This window comes from Nicotiana tabacum, chromosome 3, assembly GCF_000715075.1.
Source record: "Nicotiana tabacum cultivar K326 chromosome 3, ASM71507v2, whole genome shotgun sequence".
NCBI lineage: Eukaryota > Viridiplantae > Streptophyta > Magnoliopsida > Solanales > Solanaceae > Nicotiana > Nicotiana tabacum.
Genome location: NC_134082.1, coordinates 54,219,856 through 54,231,476, shown reverse-complemented (window position 1 = coordinate 54,231,476; position 11,621 = coordinate 54,219,856).

Sequence of the window (11,621 nt, the reverse complement as noted above, 5' to 3'; positions counted from 1 at the left end):
GGCTATATCAATGAGCAGATATTTGAACGATCATAGAGTAAGAAGCGGGAATTGATGATGGTCGGTTACGTTTTGAAATAGTTTCAGGATGTGAACATTATGAACGGAAACCAAAACAAAGATTGCTCCCGTTTGAAGAACGATTACTTCCTAGATTACCTGCAGAACTTAAAACACGATGCATGCAAATATACAGATTATTGTGAGAATTTAAACGTGATGCAAATTCACTTTGGACCATGAAGGTTGTCTTTGGATGGTGAGGATAATGTCCTTAGACTATGATATCCTAGGCGATGAATCACGTGATAAAGGATTCACAGGCCATGAAATGATATTCTCGTGCCATAAAAATAGTGCCTCTGAACTATGATGCCTTTGAATAATGATGTGCAATATTGAGAGATCCTCAGGCTATGATATGGTGTCTTCAGGGAGATGCAAAAACATGATGCTGGGTCATATAAGAAGTGAAACAAGACAAAGCTTAGTCTTGTATAAGATTGGGGCAGAACTTAGCCCACGGGAAAGCAAAATAGTGCTAGATTTCAAGTAGCATGGCATTCGGTATTAGGCAAGGAAAGGCAGAGCTTAGCTTTATGCTATTAGGGAGGCATTGCTTAGCCTCATGCAAGAAAGGGAGACTGTTCTTAGTCTCATGAAAATGAAAGGCAATGCTTAGCCTTATGCAGTTGAGGAGACATGGCTTAACCTCATGCAAGGAAGGGAGACAATGCTTAGTCTCATGCAAGGAAAGACAGTGCTTAGCCTTATGCAGTTGGGGAGGCAGGGCTTAGCCTCATGCAGAATGAGAGACAATACTTAGTCTCATGCAATTAAAGGATACATGGGCTTAGTCTCATGCAATTAAAGGCAATTCTTAGCCTTATGCAATTGAGGAGGCAGGGCTTAGCCTTATACAAAAATAGGAGATAATGCTTAGTTTCATGCAAGGAAAGGCAATGCTTAGCCTTATTCAATAAGGGAGACAATGCTTAGCCTCATGCAAGAAGAGGAGACAATGCTTAGTCTCGATGTAAGGAAAGGTAGTGCTTAGACTTATGCAATTAGGGAGTCAATTGCTTAGCCTCATGCAAGAAAAGGAGACAGGGCTTAGACTCGATGCAAGGAAAGGAGACAGGTCTTAGTCTTATACAATTAGGAGACAGGACTTAGTCTTATGCAAGAAAAGGAGACATGACTTAGTCTTATGCAAAGAAAAGACAACGAGTGATAGCAGAGTATTTCTTATCTGGAGACATGTTTGCGTTTGGCAATTTTGTTGTTATGAAGATAATTATTTTGATATGTGTATATTTGTGAATACTCCTATTATGTTCACTGTGCCTGCATCCAAGATAAATCGTGAGTTTTGTAGGGGGAGGTTTGTTGGTGCCCTTGCCTGCTTGTTTTGCTTTTCTTTGCTCTAATGACCCTGCTCAAGTTACCCTGGGTAATAAAGTTTTCGAAAAACATACATGCATTTGATAAATATAGTTATTTAAAAACATAGTAGTATGCAGTATCAAGTAAATTTGATTAACTAATAACTGTGAAACTTTTAGAGATGTTGCGACTTCTTCGCACTAGAATTTTGAGGGTCCTCCTCAAAATTCTTCCCCAGTTTAATAAGCGATTCTTGGGCCGTTCCACATATAATGAAATTGGTTGGACTTGCTTCGGAATTTTGAGGGTCTTCCTCAAAATTCTGCCCCAGTTTCTGACAATGGGGAAAATGAAGATTTTATTAAGATGTGACTGAACCCACATGGCTGCCTACGTATCCCCTCTTAAACGGTAATCAGGTCAAGCGTAGTTCAATTGTATCAAATGAAGAAATGTAAACAATCCTAAACATAGTATCTTTTGACTGCGTCTGAGTTGATAGCTTTTGGCCAAATTTCTCTGTCCATTTCTGCAAGTATGAGTGTTCCTCCTGTTATTACTCTGTGAACCATATAGGGACCTTGCCAATTGGGTGAAAATTTTCCTTTGGCTTCATCTTGATGCGGGAAGATCCGCTTCAGCACCAGCTGCCCCGGTGTGAACTGTTAGGGTTTGACCCTTTTGTTGAAAGCTCTGGACATTCTGTTATGATAAAGTTGACCATGGCATACCACATTCATTCTTTTCCTGTCAATAAGAACTAATTGTTCATAGCAACTTTGTATCTATTCTGCATCACTGAGTTCTGCTTCTTGTATAATTCTCTAAGAAGGAATTTTAACTTCGGCAGTAATGACAACTTCAGTACCGTAGACCAACATGTAGGGAGTTGCTCCAGTTGATGTGCGGGCTATGGTACGATATCCCAATAAGGCAAATGGTAATTTCTTGTGCCATTGCTTGTGGTTGTCTACCACCTTTCTCAATATTTTCTTAATATTCTTGTTCACCGCCTCCACGACTTCATTCATTTGAGGCCTATATGCTGTGGAATTCTTATGCATGATTTTGAAGGTTTCACATATGGCTTTCATTAAATTACTATTGAGGTTGGCAACATTATCGGCGATGATGGATTTTGGTACCCCGAATCGGCAAACAATACAATCCCTAACAAAATCTATGATGACTTTCTTAGTTATAGCCTTGTAAGATGCAGTCTCAACCCATTTTGTGAAGTAGTCTATGGCCACTAAAATGAACCTGTGCCTGTTTGAATTGGCAGGCTCGACCGAACCGATGACATCCATTCCCCAAGCAGCAAAATGCCAAGGTACACTTGTTTTATTGACTTCATTTGGTGGTACCCATATCATATCTGTATGTATTTGACACTGGTGACACTTTTGGACATGCCTGATGGAGTCCATTTCCATAGTCATACAAAAATATCATGCTCTCAATATCTTCTTGGCTAAAATGAACCGTTCATGTGTGTTCCGCAAGTTCCTGCATGTATCTCTTCAAGAAGTTTGGAAGATTCCTTGGTGTCAACACACCGTAATAATCCTAGGTCTGGAGTCCTTCTGCACAGAATTCCTCCACTTTGGAATAAATGGTTGGATAATTTTCATAGTGTGTGTTTCTGAGTATGATTTGCATGCTCCAGGTATTCTCCTTTTGCCAAATATTCCTTGATATCATGGAACCACGGATCCCATCCATTTCTTCTTCAACATAAGTGCAATAAGCTAGCTGATTATGGATTCTTACTAGAACACGGTCGATGAAATTCTTGTCCGGGTACTGTATCATGGAGGACAAAGTGGCCAACGCGTCTGTGAACTCATTCTGGATTCTTGGAACATGTTTGAACTCTATTTTTATGAACCTCTTCATCAACTCTTGCACATGATATAGATATGGTAATATTTTGGTATTCTTTGTAGCCCACTCTTCTAGAACGTAATGTACCAGAAGGTCTGAATCACCAATTACCAGTAATTCCTGGATATTCATGTCAATGGCCAAATTGAGCCCCAAGATGCAAGCCTCGTATTTTGTCATATTGTTGGTGCATGAAAACTTGAGTTTTTGAGATACCGAATAATGCTGACCTGTCTCTGACACTAAAACGGCTCCAATACCCACTCCTTTGAATTTTGCAGCCCTGTCGAAGAATATTCTCCAACCGTCGTAAGTTTCAGTGGTATCTTCCCCTACAAATGATTCTTCTTCATCGGGAAAATACGTTTTCACCGGTTGGTATTCTCCTTCTATAGGATTTTCTACAAGATGATCTACTAATGTCTGTCCCTTGACTGCCTTCTGAGTTACATAGACAATATCAAATTCACTCAACAGTATCTGCCATTTTTCTTGTTTCCCTGTAGGCATGGGTTTCTAGAAATTATATTTCGGAGGATCCATCCTTGATATAAGATATGTAGTGTAGGTACAGAAGGTAGCGCCTCAATTTCTTAGCTATCCACCTCAGGGCACAACAGGTGCGTTCCAACAAAGAATACCGTGCTTCATAGGGTGTGAACTTCTTACTCAGATAGTATATGGCCTGCTCTTTTTTCCCCGTCTCGTCGTGTTGTCCCAAGACACAATCGAAAGTCCCATCTAGTACGGAAAAATAGAGTAGTAAGGGTCTCCCAGTTTCTAGCGAGATCAGGACTGGTGGTGTGGACAAATATTCCTTGATTTTGTCAAAAGCTTTCTGGCAGTCTTCAGTCCAACTTGTTGCGACATCCTTCTTTAATATTTTGAAAATTGGCTCACGGATCACGTTCGACTATGTTATGAAGTGGCTGATGTAATTGAGACACCCCAAAAAGCTCATCACATGTTTCTTGTTCTTTGGCGGTGGCAAATCCTGGATAGCCTTGTCCTTTGATGGGTCAAGCTCAATTCCTCGACGGCTGACGATGAATCCAAACAACTTTTCAGTAGGGACTCCAAAGGCATATTTTACGGGATTTAGTTTTAGATTATACTTTTGAAGCCAATCAAAGAACTTTCTCAAATCCGCTATATGAACGGTGCCCTTCTTGGATTTGATGAGGGCGTCATCCACATATACTTCTATCTTCTTGTGTATCATGTCATAGAAAATAGTTTTCATGGCTCTCATATAAGTGGCCCCATCATTCTTTAGACCAAACGACATCATTTTATAGCAATACACTCCCCATGGTGTAAAAAAAGCTGTCTTCTCGGCGTCTTCTTCATCCATTTAGATATGATGATATCCCACGAAGCAATCCACAAAGGATTGGAGTTCATGCTTGGCATATTTGTAGATCAGTATGTGTATATTAGGTAACGGGAAATCATCTTTGGGACTTTCTCTGTTTAAATCCAGGTGGTCGACACACACTCTGACCTTCCCATCCTTCTTTGGAACTGGCACAATGTTAGCCAACCAGGTAGGATATTCGACCACTTTGAGAACCTTAGCTTTGATCTGCTTGATGACTTCCTCTTTTATTTTCAAACTCATATCTGGTTTGAACTTTCTGAACTTCTGCTTTACAGGCAGACACATCGGATTGGTAGGTAGTTTATGAGCCGCTATAGACGTGCTCAAATCAGTCATATCATCATAAGACCATGCAAAAATATCTTCATACTCTTTCAGAAAACAGGTGTATTCTTCTTTCTCTGATGGTGACAGGTGAATGCTTATGCGAGTTTCTTTGACCGTTTCAGAATCTCCCAAATTGACTATCTCAGTTTCGTCCAAATTGAACTCAAGTTTGTTTTAAAAAATTTTCACTTCTTTGACAATTTCCTCAGGTATTATATCTTCTTCTTCTATTTCCTCTGAATCACTATCCTTTTGTTACGTTGACTCATTACATGTCATAGTTGTAAGTTCATAATGATAAGTAATAATAATGCTGTAGAGAAATTTAAAGGATAATAATGAATACTAAAATAGTCAATGCATTAGTGTTTACCGTAAAAATGGTAATTACAATTAGATTTGATTTTTTGGTTCTAAAAATACGTGATCTATTTTTATGCTAGTTGTTAGGCAATGGATGCTAAGTAAAAGATTAGAAAGCAAGATTATAGCTTGAAAACGGTGTGATAATCAAACCAAACGGCTGGAGATCTAGGCCTCGAGCTGGCATGTATGGGGCCTCGAGGTCGAGTCTGGTGGCCGGCTTAGGGCAATCGAGGGAGGATTAACAGTTATGAGAGCTACAATGATGACTCTTATAATCAATGATAAGCAATAAATGATGAACAATAAATAGAACACAATGAATATAAGAAATAAATGGAAGTAATGAGATCAAGAGAATATGTTAGAGAGAAGAGAGAATTTTCTTGTATATCTAGTATTGCATATCATATCTCCTTACAAAATAACAAGGATCCACTTTGTATATGAGGCAGAACCCCAACATAGTACGAATGCATTTATTACAAAGTAAGATAGCTGGCACAACTACCTAGTAATCTGGTGCAGACTGGTATTCTTGCAGGTGACGCCAGTTCGGACCGCATGCCTAGGGAACTTCTCGCTTACCCTCGATAGCCAACGACTCATGCTGCGTCGAGGTCGAGTGTGAAGAGATTTCGAGGTTGAATCCTCGAGCTGCATCCTCGGATTTTCGGGGCCTTTTTTAGGCTAAGGGAGAGACACAATGATCGCGAAATCGTGCCTCCTGATTTCGCCCGTATACAGATTGTCCCTGCATTTCTTAGGATGAAATGATAAGAAACGGCCTCGAATCCCTTCCCTTCTGGTACTTCCATAACGACAACAGCCACATCTTGCCAAATGATTGACACGATAAAATAATGTGCCAAAAAGTCGAGTACACACAGTCCTTAAAAGCCTTCGTACTGATTATAGTGGTTGCCTGTCCTTTGGCCTCCTTCAATGTGCGTGTTGGGCCTCTATAAATACCTCTTCTCTCATTTTTATTGCCCTAAAAAAAGTTCCTTCTACCTTCACTTTTGTTCTTTCTTTGAAAAGCAATTTCCTTTTCTCCTCTGAAATCTTTTAAGAATGGCGAAAACTTCCGCATCTGCTTCTCAGGAGAATGTAACCTTCTCCTCTTCGCTTTCATCTAAAGGCAAAGCATCAGCGCCTCCTCACATTGGGGAATGCATTCCAGGATCTTTTGCAACGGCTTCCAATTTCAAGATTAAGAAACCTTCCTCGAAGCCGGGGCATCGTGAGCCTGTGTCTCAATATATTAGCTCAATAACCGATGTCGAAAGGGTGAGGACCGATTTCTTCTAGAGGGATGCGGTGCTTGTGGACGTCCCTTCTCGGGGGGAGGATATAACGACATACAAAGCCTATTTTCTCAGTTTGTATACTTAACCATTTACCCTTGGGCCGGTGGGGCCATCGTTGCCTTCGATAGACCCTGTGATTCTCGACTTCTGCCAACGGTATCGAGTGACCTTCGACCAAATTCACCCTTCATTCTGGCGCATTGTCTACATGATCAGGTATTATGTAAACATGATTGGGGAGATGCCCTTCACCCTCGATCACCTGGTCAAGATGTACAACCCCCGTCTCTTCCGTAGGGGCTTGATTAAGCTCCATTGCCGAGCTTTGAGGGCCCTTTTTACATGCATCGACGAAGTTGGGAACTGAGGGTAGATAAGCCATTTTGTCCGAGTTAGGACTTTGGATCTGATCTCAGTGGAAAGGATGTCGTTCCCCAAAAGGTGGAACATGGAACGTAAGTAGATACGTTGTCTAGCATCTCATTGCTTCTTTTTAGGTACATCTTTCCACGTGCTAATTTCTTCTGCTAATGCAGCCGTAGCAGTTTACCCTGGCACGGTTAAGGACTTTTCGAGCTGGGTCGGCCGGCTGGACTCGATTTTCCCATACGCTGAGCGAGTGTGGCGTGATCTGCCCTAAGCTCGATGGGAAGCCAAGGATCATAGTGAGCCTTTACTCCTATTGTAGTCGTACCTTTTAATCAGAATTGCTACTGATAGCGTTCTTACTCCCTATGCTTACCTCTTGCATTCGTGTAGGTCTGGGGAAGGTCCCCTTGATGAAAGAAACATCACCTAGTGAAGAGGATACCTCAAGACCCGACGAAGGAAAGAAAAGACAAAGGGAACCGTCGAATGAGCCTTCAGTATCCAAGAAGACCAAGGTGGAAGAAACTAAGGCAAACCCAGCAGCCTTAACTCCAAAAGCAGCGGGAAGTCCCCGAGATGAAGGCGAGGGGGAAAATAATTTCTTGATAGAGTCCGAGGGAGGAGAAAACCCGATCGACCCGGAGCTTGATGCCATCGTGGTCCAACTTCGGGTTGGAGAGGACACTGAGGAAATATTGGGTGATGTCCACGAGCCGGTTGACGGCCAAAATATCACTCGAGCTGAGTCGCATTTGGTAGGTGGTTCAGAGGAACCTAGTTCTGAAGCCTTGTAGGGACAAGAGACGACCCCGATTGACCTTGTTGGTGTTGTTGTCGTGAGTGATTCCCCTCAGGGAACGACCTTACCTCCTAAGGGAATGCAATATGCCCATAATGAAGAACCTTCCAATGTGGGGGTGCACATCGGAGGCAGAGATGCGTTTGAAAGGCCTTTAGCCGCTCCCGAGGGAATTCCCGAGCTTGATGCTTCACTCGTCTTCAGCGAGATGAATAGTCTTTGTGAGCAGGTAGTTTTGTAAATCCTACTTGTCGTCCTGATCTTTGTCTTTCTAACTTGTCTTTTTCAGGGCTTCAGGCCAGGGTGCTTTATAATCAAACTTTCGCCTAGTTTCAGGCTAAGGTGACTCGTCACGAGCGTGAGAAGACTCATCTTGTTGAACATGTTACCTAGTTTCTGTTTGCTATTATATGAATGATTGCTAGATCCCAGGGTTTTGACATCTTTGATCTGATTCATGTAGTTTGAGAAGGAAGGTGCCATACTGAGGGAGGAGCTCTGAGTCAGAAACTTCGAAATTCTCAAACTTAAACAGCACGTGAGAGAGATAACTTCTGAGAGGGATACCTTCTAGGAAAAGATGGCCATAGTTGGGCACCAGCTTCATGACTCGAGGGCGGACAGTGACAAGTATAGAGGTTTCCATTCTGAGTTAGTTGATGCACTACCCGAGATCAAAACTGAAGCTGAGGCGCTTATATCTTTGCACAAAGAGGATACCATTATAATAAATGCTCGAGCCGGGAGAGTGCTGGAGGAGGCCGAATTGAAATTGACTCGAGCCGTGGAGAATGCTCGGTTAGAATCTCGAAGGCGGACTCTCGAGTATGTACACGCGGGAGATATCAATTTGTCTGCCAAGCTCGAGAGAGTGTTGACCCTAGAGAAGAAAGCTGCTGCCCTATTTGCTTCCGGAGGTGCGCTGGGTAGTGGCTTAGGAGATGATGAGAATGAAGGCGGAATCCCCAGAGGGGAAAAGGCCGTTGAAGGTCCTGGGGGCTGTAGCCGGAACCATTGGGGCACAACCTCCGACAGAGCCGTCAAAGATGTAGGCTCGATGATAGATTAGGGTTCTATTTGGCTTCCTCCTTGTAAGGGTTTCTAAAGGCCTTGTAAACGTACCCATGTGAGCAATATGTATAAAAGGCTTTTCGTTTTTTATCACTTCTTTCCTCCTTTGCCTTTTGGGAATAATGTGTGATGTTTTTTGAAAATCGATCTGAGATCTTAAAACTTGGGTTAGACCCTCGGGTTTTTGCTATTGCTGAGCGACTTGTAACTGTCGAAGGTCGAAGGTCAAATGTTCGGGGCCCAGTCCCTGTGTTGGGACCTCAACGCGAGTTTACCGACCCTTAGGTCTAGAAGCCGACCCTAGCTCTTACACGTTGGGTCAGTGAGACCTTCAATTTTAGTGCTGCCGACAGTAGCTCTCATGCGTTGGGTCGGTGCGACCTTCGATTTTAATGCTGGCGACAGTGACTCTTACACATTGGGTCGGTGCGACCTTCGATTTTAGTGCTGGCGATAGTGGCTCTTATGCGTTGGGTCCTTAATCTTTTTCAGTTAACTATTTTGGGCTCGGTCTCTAAGTCGGGTTTCGACTCGAGCTCATTGGCCCTAAAGTTTGTGAATTTAGAGCATGCCCTTAGGCTCTTACGCATTAGGTCGGTACGACCTTTCATACGGGCTAGTGGCAGTGGCTCTTACGTATTAGGTCGGTATGACCTTTTATCGGCTTTATTTTTTCCTCGTTAAGGACTTTTTGAAATTGTGTTTGCCTGACTCTTTGATGGTTCGATAAAAACCTTGATTGTGAGTCGTTATGGGGCAATGATCGAGCTCCTTAGGAGGTTTTTCTCAGTGATTGAGTGTTTCGAAGCCTATAGTTTGGAGCTGAAGTGGTCGAAGCTCTTTTTCCTATGTTGAGGGTAGCCTATTTAACCAATTCTTTTTGAAGTATTTTTGAAGTAATTTGAAGGCCTGTGATTTTATAGCGACGGTTGGGCGTCCCCGAGTCGCGTTAGTTTGGCTGGTACAGCCTTGTGACCGTAGTCATTATGTTTGGCTAGAGCCTTTCAATCCCCGAGTGAAATAGTTTCGGCGTCTATATCGAGGGTATGCCTTTTTAGGATTCTTACAAGTTCGAATATATAGCCTCGACTTTAAGGTCAGGATAATGCCCTTTTGTAAGGTCTTATAATTTTTGCATGCTTTTGAGGTCTTATAGTTTTGGTTACTTGGTACAAGTATGGTTCATGCCTTGCTTGAGGTCTTACAGTTTTGGTGTTGTCTTATAGAGGTCTTACGAGATCGAGGTTGACCGTACGGGGTCTTATGGCCTCGGTAGTCCCCGAGGCATTGAAAGTTTTGTTGGCCCTGGAGCTATTTTTATAGACTTGTCATTGCCTATTTGAGGGCTTACGAGTTTGAAGATTTTGACCCAAGGGTCATACGATTTCGAGTTTTTGACGCCAGTCCCCGTGTGTTTGGGATGTTCTTGGCTTCTAGAGCCAATTTTGTAACCTTGATATTGCCTCATTGAGGGCTTAAAAGTTTAAAGCTTCCGACTCGGGGTCATGCGATTTTGAGCTTGTGACGTCAGTCCCCGAGTGTTCGGGACGTTTTCTGGTTCTAGGCCATTTTTATAAAAAATACTTAACTCCTTCGAAATGCTTTGGTGGAGGGGAAAGTATTATTTGATTTACTTGGTACAAATATACACGTTTTTGTTGTTGATGGCTCAGTTATTCTATATGGACACGGTTTGTTCGACCATTTGGCCCGGTACATCATTTTCCTATCGAGATCCTATTTAGCACATCTTGGTTTCTCCGAGGAGGTGACCTTCCATGGGGATGCCCCCTAGTATTTGAGGTTAGTCGAAGAGAAGCCTTGGATACTCGTTGAGTCTCCTTCAGGTAGCATATGGATGTTGCCTCGTTAAAAACCTTGCTGGTAAAACCCTTCTAGGGACAAAATCCAGTCGAAGGAAAAGAGTACAACACATGCTTTTAAGAACCCAAGCTCCTCGAGCACGAGGGTGTTTCGAAATCTTCCATCGGACACCTTAGAAGTAGTATCGTTTCAACATTGATATGTTCCAATTGCTTGGAAGTTGTTCGCCTTCCACGATACCGAGCTTGTAGGACCCTTTGCCGATTACTCAGAGGACGCAGCACGGTCCATCCTAATCTTGGCCTAGCTTTCCTTCATTAGGGTTTCGGGTGTTGAGGGTGACTTTCCTTAGGACCAAATCCCCGACTTAGAGATGTCAGAGGTTTGTTCTCATGTTATAATACCTTTCGATCCTTTGTTTTTGGGCGGCCATTCGGACCAATGAGGCTTGTCATTTTTTATCCAATAGTTTGAGGGCCGTAGTTATGGCCTCGTTGTTCGAGCTTTCGGTTGTGTGTCAGAATTTGACGCTTGGCTCTTCGACCTCTACTATTATCAAAGCCTTGGCACCATATACTAGAGAGAAAGGTGTTTCCCCTGTACTTGATTTTGGAGTTGTTCGATATGCCCATAACACTTCGGGAAATATTTCTCTCCACTTTCCCTTAGCGCTTTCCAACTTCTTTTTTAAGTTTTGGATAATGGTTTTGTTTGTAGACTCGGCCTGACCGTTTGCACATGGGTGGTAGGGCGTCGACATGTATCTCTTGATTTTGTGATCCTTAAGGAACTATGTTACTTTGCTTCCGATGAACTGCCTCCCATTATTGCATGTTCTCTCGGAATGAATCCCGAATCGGTACATAATGTGGTCCCAGATGAAGTTAATGACTTCTTTTTCTCT